At 28.1% G+C, this 12,090-nt stretch overlaps 2 pseudogenes; one reads left to right on the top strand and one right to left on the bottom strand.

The window, feature by feature from the left end:
* Positions 1-209: 209 nt before the first annotated feature.
* Positions 210-1,308, bottom strand: LOC132938937 (uncharacterized; annotated as a pseudogene).
* A 2,594-nt stretch (positions 1,309-3,902) lies between these two features.
* LOC132938855 (G2/M phase-specific E3 ubiquitin-protein ligase-like) lies at positions 3,903-11,355 on the top strand (annotated as a pseudogene).
* The last annotated feature ends 735 nt before the right edge of the window (positions 11,356-12,090 follow it).

The following is a 12,090-nucleotide window of genomic DNA, read 5'->3' as shown; positions in this document are numbered from 1 at the left end:
AAATTTTACTTGATGTTCATGTTCATATTACTTTATATCAATAATAATTATTAAATAATGTATGAATAAAAAAATAATACGAATTATTACTTATTATTATTTATACTAGTTTATTTAATTGTTTTAAATGTTTCTCAATTTAGTATTTAAGAATGTGAAAAAATATATTACAAAACCAAAATGTATATTACCTTATGAATTAAACTGAATTACTGTTTAATGATTGGTAGTTGTAAATTGGTCAAAGAACAGCAGATATGCATTTTATCATCAATATAAGGGAGCAGCTCTGTTTGAATTTTATTTAATATATCAAATGTTTTGAGCAGGGCAAAGAATCTCTCAATGTGTATTCTAACACTTGCAACATAATAAGTTTCTATAACGTCCTCTTCAATAAAATTACCATTGTGTAAGATTGGGGGCATAATTAAAATAGAACTATTATATTCACAATTCGTTTTAATACCAGGAAAGCTCTTATCGGCCAAAACTTGATCTACCAGTTCTAGGTTTGAAAGAAATCCACTGTTTTTAGTGATAAATGTATCACTAGAACGTCCACCATAATATTTAGAGAGAAAGCTAATGGCACCATTTGGTGTTATGCTAACAAGGAATTGTATGGTGTAGGCACTCTTATGCCTAGAGTACATGCATACTCTTTGTTCAACTGTTGTAGGCTACTATACTTTTATTTCTGTACAGTCTATGATACAACAGCAGTTTGGATAATTTGTTTTGAAAGCATATGGGAGAGTTTCTGAGATAGTTTCTTTACTAGGCCAAAATATAAAATGTTTAATTTTATCACATAAGATAGAAAGTAAGTTTATAAAAATTCTGCTGGCAGTGGTACAATGAATATTAAATAAAACTCCAAGAGCTGAAAAGGTAACACCAAGTTTTCGTTTCATTAAAATTAGTAGAAGCTTCTTACTGTTTGTTAAGGTACTATTTATACCTACATCTGGAAGCATATTTAAAAGTAAGTTAAAAAGAGCGTACGAAGACCCACCCAGTCAAATCTTTTAAAGATTTTTCATTTTTAATAGATTCAAAACCATGACATTTTTCACAACTTACACATAAACTGTAGTGTACAGAACTATGGTCATAAGACTGATCCTTAACATATTTTTTCTGTCCAAGAATAAAATTATTTGGTGTAGTTATTGAAGTACTACTACAGTTGTCATTAAAAAAGGAACATTTAAATGAAAATTCTTTTACATCTTCCACAAATCTTTTACACTTACATGATTTACAATATAATTTGATTGACTTTGGTTGGCATCTGCAATACATTCAACACTAGTTATAGAAGACTGCGGTACAGCTTCACGGCTGCAAAAAAGTTAAAGAACCTTAAATTGAGAATATATCGTAGTACTTTCATGTTTTGGTCCATTGTAATAAGGACCAGAAAGATGAAATTTATCTTGGTTAATATCTATGTGTTTTGGAACACTTGTTTTCTTATTATATCTATTTACAATTTATCCTAATGGCAAATAATATTTTTGTATTATATGTCTTAAAACACCCACATAATTTTCAAAGGGAAAGGTAGAACATTGGTCAAATGGACCAAAATTGGCATAATCATCACATCAATGCAAAAGTCTGTGTATATTGTGTGATATTGAGTGACGACCATATTATTATATACTTTCAAAATGCCGAATAAAACTATCCAATAATTGACGAGCCAAATAAAAATATTCAGTATATTCAGGACTTAACAATAATATATAATATTTAAGATGATCGATGAAAATAGGAGCACCTCTTTTTGGCAATTACGTGTGATTTGGGTTGGCAACTCTACAGTTACAGTAGACACCAAATTACTTTCGTTAATATTAATCTCGTACCCATTGCCAGAAACCGCAAATTTGGACTTAAAAAAGGGCAAATATCTATATCATAGCCCAAACAAAATACATTTCGCAAACAATAAAATTTTGGTTTTAAACATTACCAGAAAAATAAAAACGTATAATTATTTATTTATCGGTGTGGTACCGACGCGATGGCAGCCATGTTTATTATCTCACCTAACCCAGACAGGGGCGCTACGACAGCCGCACATCCACACGGTCGGCATTTACTACGATATCATTGTTCGAGACGGTCGTCATTTTGTCACCGCCCGTATCGGTATCATAGTTTTCTGGTGAATTTTCATCCGTTCGAATCTGAAATTTAGATTGCAAGTCTTCTACTAACGGTAAGTAAAACTATTTGATCTCGTTTACCGTTTTGTTTTTACCTTTTGACCAGGCAATTGTACATTCACAAGCCAACGGCCGGAATGCCTTTTTGAGCACGTTTGTGCACGACGCCACCTGTTAATAGAGTGTCGTCTTTCAAGCTTTTTAACCCAAAATGACAGCACCTCTTGCAATCCCACACACCTTTGTTTAAAATCACATTGTAATCAGTTGGTTATGTCTACTCGTGTTTTTGTTTGTTAGTATTGAACTGGTTACAAGATTCTCGTCGAGTGACTACCGTTCGCTAATATGTGTCCATTACTCCACTGTAACAAATTTGTTGATTGCAAGTAACAGTCCCGTTCAATATATAAGTTTACAAACGTTTTTGATAAAATTCGAAATATAGTTTATTATACTCTGATCGAAAAGAGAAGACACGAGGCGACGACCGGTCTTCGTCCGACAGCGCGTATCTCCTTCATTGCATTCCCACTTGCATAATATATTGCAGAGCGTCAGTGCGTCACCCACTTGCCCGATATTTTAGTTATTGTTTCAATTAAATATGTCAATACAATTTTATTTGTTGGTCAAAAAGCTTGAAAATACAAGGCATTATTAACACATTATTACATTATCAGTATAAAAATATTAAAAGTACATAGGCAAGATTTTTTTTTATAAGAATTTAATGTTCAAATGTTATAAAAAATTAAGCAAATTCAAAAATTACTAATTATTTAGTAATTGAATAATAATAAAATGTTTAACTTTTATAGCTAAGGATTAAACATTTAAAACAATGTTTTATGTAAGCAACTAATTATTCTGTAACCAAAAAATCTAAAAAAAATATGTAAACACAATTTTTTTATAGTTATTTTTAGTAAATAACAATTTTAGTTATTTTGTTATAATTTAAAAATATTATTCTTGGATACTTGAACCTTCTAAAGTATATTATTAAATACGAATTATTATATGATCATGTGCAAATAATATTCGTTCAACTTACCGGCTACCGTACTAATAATTACAATATAAATATAATATAAAATATCCTACGCTGACAAAATGTTACTGTTCGTTATGATGATTAAAATTAACACGAAACGTTAGCAGGGACTATTATAACAAATAAAACACTAGTTGAATAGTATGAACTAAAATAACTACGGAAAATAAACATAACCCAGATATACGGATACATTAAGTATTATATTTTTATTTAAAAAAATTAAGTTGGGAAATATTCGCGTTTTTAACATTTTAAAATACATGCAATTTTTTGTGTTTTTGAGAAATACTTACTGCAATTGCGACACAACGATTTTTGAAAAAAAACAACAATAATGTAAATCCACTTTTTTATTGTAAAAATTCTTGTGTTATAATTTATATAATTTGCGTATCGAAATGAATTTAGCTAAGGGTACTCGTATATAGTGAATATTATTAGAAAAAAGGTTTCTAAAATCGAAGATATTAAGTACTCAGTGAAAAAAATCCTAATAAAATATTAATTTTAATCGTAAAATATAATAATATCGTACTGGTAGATGACATACAGTACACTTTTTATGAAAATACAAAGGAATGTATAATAATATTTTAGAATTCCAGTACATCAGTATCAGTATAAGTGTCAGTGCTTCATCAGTAACCTCTACCGTCATTTTAGTGTTCCTAGTCAGAAATCGTAATCAGCCACTACAAGTCGAGCAGCCGTGGCAAATTGCATTCTTCTTCGTTATCGCCGTCAGAGCAACAGGGTCAGCAGAAGCGGCGACGAACGGGTATCCACACGAGGACAAATATTCATAACATCCATGGCGCCAGTTTCTAGAACACGTGAGTATCCACCGTCCGGTTTGCCGGAATTTTTATTTTCAAAATTAATTCTAATCAATATTGTTAAATTTGATTTAAATTATCCATAATATCCATATTAATAAATTGTTAAGTTAAAAATATATCACTTTAAATTAAGTTTGCATAAACATTATTAATTCTTGGTTTAAGTATCATTATACATTTTAATTAATTAATATGGTACCTATGGAGGACATAATTGAATATTGAGTTAAAAAGTATATATGTATATAGTATGTATTGCTTAACATATTATTATTACATCTCTTTGGTGGGCTAAATATAAAATCAGGTATAACTAAGTGCACACATTTTCTCACATCTATTACAGGATGTTCTATTATTAAAAGCTTCTCTTTTATACATGGTTTTCAGTTAAAAAAAAAAAGATCACAAGAGAAATCTCAATAAAAATTAGTGTTTAATGACTTAATACATTGTTCAGAACGTACAGGACTGATCCTAAATATTTTTGGAAGTGGGTATCTTACAATACGCGTTCCCAAACTATTTCTAAGTCTCTACATTTAGATGTGGAAATAGCCAGAAATGGTGAGGGCATATCCGACCTCATCATAAAATATTTTTCATCAGTATATAAAACTAAACCTCTAACAAAAATTCCTCTCCAATCCAACCCTATAATGCATGAACACTCTCTCAGTATCTACCCTCTCATGGTTGCATTTCAGTTAACTCAGTTACTGATGGTCGATAGAGTGTGTTTCCTTTAAATTTCTAAGTCACCTTGTCCCGATGATATTTCTATTTACTCCTTAGCTCATTATGCCGTCTCCATATTCCATATCCTATCCTATATAATTTTCTCAATTTCTAGAAAGTGTTGTATTCTTATCAGTTTAGAAAATAAGTTCTCTGTCACACCAATTTAAAAAAAAAAAAAGGTGATGAAAAATGATTACTCCAAATAGATAATGTGCAACAGTTGCATAATCAAATGCTTGAAAATGTTGATTTACTTATCTAAAATATAACAACTATTATTAATTTTTAAAACTGAATTTTAATGAAATGTTATAATTTTAACAGGTAATGCATCGAAGCCAACGGTTTGTCAACCCATACGCAAAAATGTGATGGTAGAGCTGAATTTAATGCATAACAAAGCATGTATGTTGTGTGGACATAAAGAAATAAGTGAAAAATTATATGGATTATTATACCAATTAGATGATGTTATTATTCATCATTATTGTATTGTAAGTGGATTTATAAAACATTAATATATTATTAGTAAAATATAACTATAAACTTATTTTCAGCTATTATCATCAAGATCCCTTCAAAATGGTGCAGACAATGAAGGCATTTATGGATTTTTATTAAAAGACATTAGAGCTGAACTTTCTCGAGCATCTAAGCAAGTATGTTCTTCCTATATTTTACAGTGTCTAGTATTATAGACATAAATAGTTAAAAATATTTGAAAATTGAAAGAAAACCAGGAAGACGGTCTTATATGAAACAAATCATGTTAGATTTAGATAAAGGAACTTACAAAGAATTGAAAAAACTTGCAATAGAAGGGAGAAAGGGTGGAAGAACACAACTAAATCGTTCTTGTAGCATAAATTGTTTATTTTATCAATGTTTTCAATATTCGCATAGACCGAAAATAAACTTTCATATTAAATAGCAAAGTTATTGCTATAATAAATAGTTTTTAATAATTTGGAAAAATTTGTTAGTTTTTCAATGAATTTAAGGGGTTTTGCAGAATTTCCAAGCCAATAACTTTTAAAACATTTTTGGTAACAACAATTTCTGATCTTATGAAATCCTCCAAACACTTCATAAATCCTTAGAGTTATTCATTACAAATTAATTTTAAAAAGTAAAAAAGTAAATGTCAAATATTATTTTAAAGTACATTCAAACATTTAATAAAATTGTTTGGCACATTTTATCAATAAAACATGATAAATTAATATTAGATTAACTAAAACAAGGTTTAATATATGAATAAATATAGGGGGGCTTAAATTCAATCAGGGAGGGCTAAGCCCCCCCCCCCCCCAAGCCACAACCTAATTGCTGTTATGATTATAGTTACATCATGATTGTTGTTTTAGAATTGCTTTTATTGCAAAAAAAAAGGCGCTTCCATATCATGCTGTCGAGGAAAATGTCGAAAAGTGTTTCATCTACCTTGTGGCATGAAAAACGGATCAATACATCAATACTTTCAGTCATTTAAGTACGTATTTAATTTTATATTTGTAAACCTATTTCTATATCATTCTTATTGAAACAAATATCTTTAGATCGTTTTGCCAAAAGCATTGTGTTACGCAAACTGTTAATTTATCTGCGTTAAAAAAGTCTACTGCTCAATGTGCTATTTGTAAAGATGCTGTTGTACCGTCCCCTATACCAACTTCTATTTGGGCACCGTGTTGCAAAGGTGATGCTTGGTTTCACCGAGAATGTGTTAAAGATTTGGCCTTAAATACAGGCTACTATTTTAAATGCCCATTATGCAACGATGTTGAAAAATTCAAATCCAGAATGCTAACGCTTGGAATATACATACCATCAAGGTAAATTGAGTCTTATTTATCCCAATTATTGAAATGTAATAAGTATGTATGTATGAAACCATAAGAAAAAGTGTTAAGTTTCCCTTATCAAGTACAAAATTATAAACAATAAAAAATTTAATTTTCATATGAGAAGAATTCAATTTTTATATTACTTCATGGGCTCGATTCACATATGATTTCTATTAAATTTTATTTTCATGAATCTTGGAGTACTACGATAAATATTCTGCTTCTGAATATGAAACTAAAATTTTCATCATTCGAAAGAAAACACGAAAAGAAACTAATACATTTTTATCAAATGGAATAATATTTCAAACTAATAAGCACTTAAAATTACCTTGTTTGTTTAAAGATGCTTTATACGTTAAATATCATTTTTTTTTTAAGTAAATTTGGAACTAGAAGTTACTAATTTAATAATTACCTATTAAGTAGTTTTAAAAGATGATCCTTCTATAATTGTATTGTAAATAAATGGTCTTAATAACTTTTAAGTCTTCTACAAAATTAATATGCATTCACTGATACCATAGATTAAATAACACTATAATATAATATGATATAGGCAACACCAATGCAGCCATTTGTCACTCATTATTCAGATTTTATAATAGTTTGTACTATCTATGGTGTTATTTAATCTACGCTTTAAATTATTTAATACTATAAAAAGTTTCAACAAAAAATTTATTCACAGGGACCCCTCTTGGGAAACTGTACCCAATGCTTTTGCCGAGCTCTCGGAAAGGCAAAGAAAATGCAATATAGAAACATGTCTATGTCCACATAACGAAGAGTATCAACTCCCATCGTAAGTAATTTTTTTTTATAACAATAATAGTTTTAATTATTAAGCAAAGAGAATTGGGAATTCAAATATTTTTCAAAATTAAAATAGGACTTCTGGAAGTACAGTGTGCTGTCGGTAATTAAACATTAATAACTCAAAATTCTCAACACCTCAAACGAATAAAATTCACTACCAAATACCAACAACACATTAAGATTTTGATAACTTAAAATTCTTTTTCTGTGAGCTTCGAGTTACCGAAAGTTTACTGTATATACTTTTATCTTCTGCATATTGGATTAAATGCACAAAAAAGCAACCAGCTTTAAACTAACAGCATTAAATAATCCATATGTATCTAAATAACGTATGAAATATTTGTGACATTGATATATTAAAATAAATTTGATTCTTATTCAAAAATATTCAACTTTTTGTTATAATATAGATAAACTTAATTATAAAAAATTAAAAATTAAAAAAAATATGTAAAAATAATAATACACGTTGCGTTAATATATACTTTTTTTTTATTTTCTAAACAGCGGACCATGGGAAATTCTTTTGTGCAATTCATGTGGATCAAATGGAACACATAGGTTGTGCAGTTTTCTTGAAGCTGAACAAGAGTGGTGCTGTGCAGTTTGCAAAAGAGTTACAGGTATGATTTATTATTATTTGATTAATTTGTTATATATGCTAAATATATGAAACTCACTCAAAAAAATCAATAACCAACTGATTAATACATGTCTAACCTAACACAAATTCCCAAAATAAAGTCCAATGAAATAAAAGTCAACCAACAGGCACAACAATGTAGTATAATAATGGTGTGGTCACTTTTTATCTTTGATTAAGAGGGCACTATCCCGCATACATTCTCTCTGTCTTACAAATGCATAAGATAGCAAATTGTACGCTCACAAAATATACATTTAGGTCTGTTAGTTTATAAACTAGATTGAATTGACCTCTTATAAAATTTAGGTGTAAGAATAATATTATTATCTAGTGAACCTCATAGGTTTTCTTTTAAAATTTTAATTATTAAGCCCATCTACATTTCAACATGAATTGAACAACAGAATGAACAACAGATGTTGTTTTTATAAGAGTTAAATTATTAATTGCCTGGTTAGAATACAACACATTTACAACGACATAATCACTCTGTATATTCATTAATATTAAATATTGTTATTTATTTTACTGTTAAGTGGATATAAAAAAACTAACTCATTTAGCTATTAAACGAGAATATCAATTCTAGTATTCAACTATTTAATGTAACACATAGAAAATATTTTTGCCACTGGTAACTTGATGATTTTAACTTGTTCAAACAATTTTTATAAAGCATTAAATATTGAATTTCAGATAAGGATGCAGCAAAGAAGAAAATTAAATTAGAAAATTGTAGTGGAAGTTCGAGTATGTCTGAAGGGCAAGTCTCGACTCACAACGGAGAAGTATCTCAAAAACGTCATAGTATCATAGATGATTCAATACTTATATTGGATTCAGATGACAGCAATGATAGTAATAGCAGTGTACAGGTAATACACTTAAAATATTTTCAGCCGATTTCTAGTTTATGTTGTGGTTGAAGTACACAGATATTATATTGAAGCTAAATGTATATTATAATAAGATAGGATATATTATAGAATATAATAAAAAGTTTGACCATATTATATGTTATGTATAACAGTGTTATGAGTCGTAATATAAATCAGCAACTACTGTGTATATCGGATACTAGTATACTACACAGTATAATTAACATGCTTAGTATTATAAAAAATGTACATTCAGCGTCTGCTCTGGTTAGGTTAGAATTATTTTAGGTTAGATAACTTATAAACTACATGAAAAACATTTTAATAATAATAAGAAATAAAATATTGGCTAAAATGCAAAATAATTCAATCATGTAGATTACCTGCAAGATAACATATTTATTTTCTTATAAAATTAGATTAAATATTAATTTATAACATAAGCTCTTAAAATTAAATCAACCTACTTACGCTGTATTAATAATAGTAAATACATTAGTTTAAGGGGTATGAATAGTATTAAAAAATTCTATGAAAATTTATTTTTGTATTTCCAATAATATAGTTTATTGAGCGATTTGATAGTAAATACACATATTCTCCTTATTATAGAAAATACTGTTACTGTTACTGACATGTGTGGACACGTCATGCCGGAGCGCTCCGCTATTTATTTTATACACAGTCACTTACAGATCTCTTACTACGCACACATTTACACGACCCACATGCACACAAATAGAAAATTGCCTATATTGAAATCTTTAGAAACGGTCGATATTCTTACCTCTTAATAGCATATTATTATATACTATAATCACAAAATATAACCCACAAACATAAGTCGTTATAGTCAAATAGTATATTAAAACACATTGTTATTATTATTTTTTTATCATTGTTTTCAAAACAAATAAAAATTCAAATCAAAGGCAGAAAGGAGAGGGGGGATTTCAGCTCAGGAGAATAAAAAAGTACTGGCCCACATACTAATTTACCATATATTACATTTTAGCCAAATGTATTACTATATACATTGATACTAGCTTTGAACAGCTTATGTTTACAATAGTTTACACATTGATAATATTGTCTAAGTACCAATATAACACAATACAAGTGGATAATTTGAATTATTAATGTTAAAATAATTTTATATTTCATTGGAAATATTATTCAATAATAGTGTGCTTTTAGACATGAGTATTTTAATAATAATCATCTATTTCGTATAGAACATATTTTTACTTTCCATTCTTGCAATTTTATAAGTTAATATTTGAGCTAATTTTTTTAAAAAAATTTACTAATCTATGTAATTGTATTAATTTACATTTGGACATTCTATTTGTAAACACGTTTTTCTAAATTTTATTTAATATTTATTATAATATAGTATACAGAAAATATGTAATTATACATGTCAACATAATTACTACAGCACTTATAGATATTCAGATAACATAGCGTTTGGATATGTAAATACATGCTTTTAATTACTTAAATTACCTACCAGTCTATTAACCACCAAATAATATATTTTCATACTATAATAAATTGTTCAACTATTTTTAGTGTATATCTGACGATGAACAACAAGTTGAGCAAATGCCTCAAATACAGTTGCCAATAATATCTAGTTACGGATCAATTCAAGAAGGCTTTATGAGTGATTTTTTTAACAGGCATGGATATCCTGTTTTTGCAAACCATTCAATGAGTAAGTATTCTAATTAAAATATTATTAAATACTTATAATATATAGGTAATAAAATATTATGTATGATATATACGTATGATAATATTCAGTATAATTTAAATTGTATGTTATTATACTATACAACGTCTCATATAAGAGTCACTTCAGGAAGCGATCAATTTTTATCCTGTTCCATCAGGCCCAGTTAATACTTTAAGATTGACATGCCATACTCTCAATTAAATCGGTTTTCATTTACGTTAGTTTTCGACAATTGTACATGGGCGGAAAATGGCATACTAATATTAGCTAGGCGATTGAAATAATGAAGTGAAGTTCAGTGCGCGTTAGCATTGCCAATTTCCATAACCTATTTCTATGAGGTTACTCTTATAAAAGAAAAATATGGAAAATGCATTTTTTTTAATCTGTATGAATACTAGAATCTAGAAAATATAAACGCATATTTTTCAGAATATATCCAATTTATAATATTAATATTGCATAAGATGTTTAAAATTTAAATAGATTGTGCAAATATTGTTTTTTATTTAGTATTGATAAGATTGAGTATATATATTTATTTTGACATTTTGCAGGTATTGATTTAATTTCAGATGATGACAATGATTAAATATTGTGATAATGTTCAAGTTAAATGACGTATACTATGTGGCAAGTTATACAATTGAAGACAATAGATAGATTTTTTTTCACATCATTTTATTTTCTTAAATGTATATTATAATATAAGCTACCTAGGTAATTACTAATTTAATTCATCAATCAGAAATGAAATCTAATAGTTTCTACACAGTTTTATGTATTGTAGCTAATTACTTATTCAGTTATAAAAATGTGTTTAATTTAATTGTTTATTTAAAATATAATAATGATTTCTCAGATTAATTAAGCATCAAGTATTAATTACCTACCTATTGTTAAGCATATATTTTATTTTCGTTAGGTGAATCATTTAGTTACAATTTATATTAATACTAATTGATACGCATCCAATTACAAAACCCGTTCTGTGTATACGCACTCGGCAGTAAAATATATATTATTTTCGCATGGACGTAGTTTAAAACATAATTGGTTTGTGCTCAAAATACGTGTTTTATTCGCTTTTGGGTAGTATTTGGGCCATATTTTGCGCGTATGACACCTATTGAGCTATGTATAATTAAAGTACCTAGCGGTGTAGTTTGAACTTTTCACCAGGATGCTAGAATAAAATACATTTTATGTATCTACATGTCCACATTCAAATTTAATACCATACAATTACAGTGTCCCACTTCTGACCTACTGTACAGCAAGCGACACCAACTTATCCACTTTTTAAAAAATATTTATTAGCATTCAACAAAAAGTT

The sequence above is a fragment of the Metopolophium dirhodum genome, chromosome 1 (assembly GCF_019925205.1).
Source record: "Metopolophium dirhodum isolate CAU chromosome 1, ASM1992520v1, whole genome shotgun sequence".
Classification (NCBI taxonomy): domain Eukaryota; kingdom Metazoa; phylum Arthropoda; class Insecta; order Hemiptera; family Aphididae; genus Metopolophium; species Metopolophium dirhodum.
Note: the sequence above shows the minus strand (reverse complement) of the source record. Positions and strands in the feature narration are given on the sequence as shown.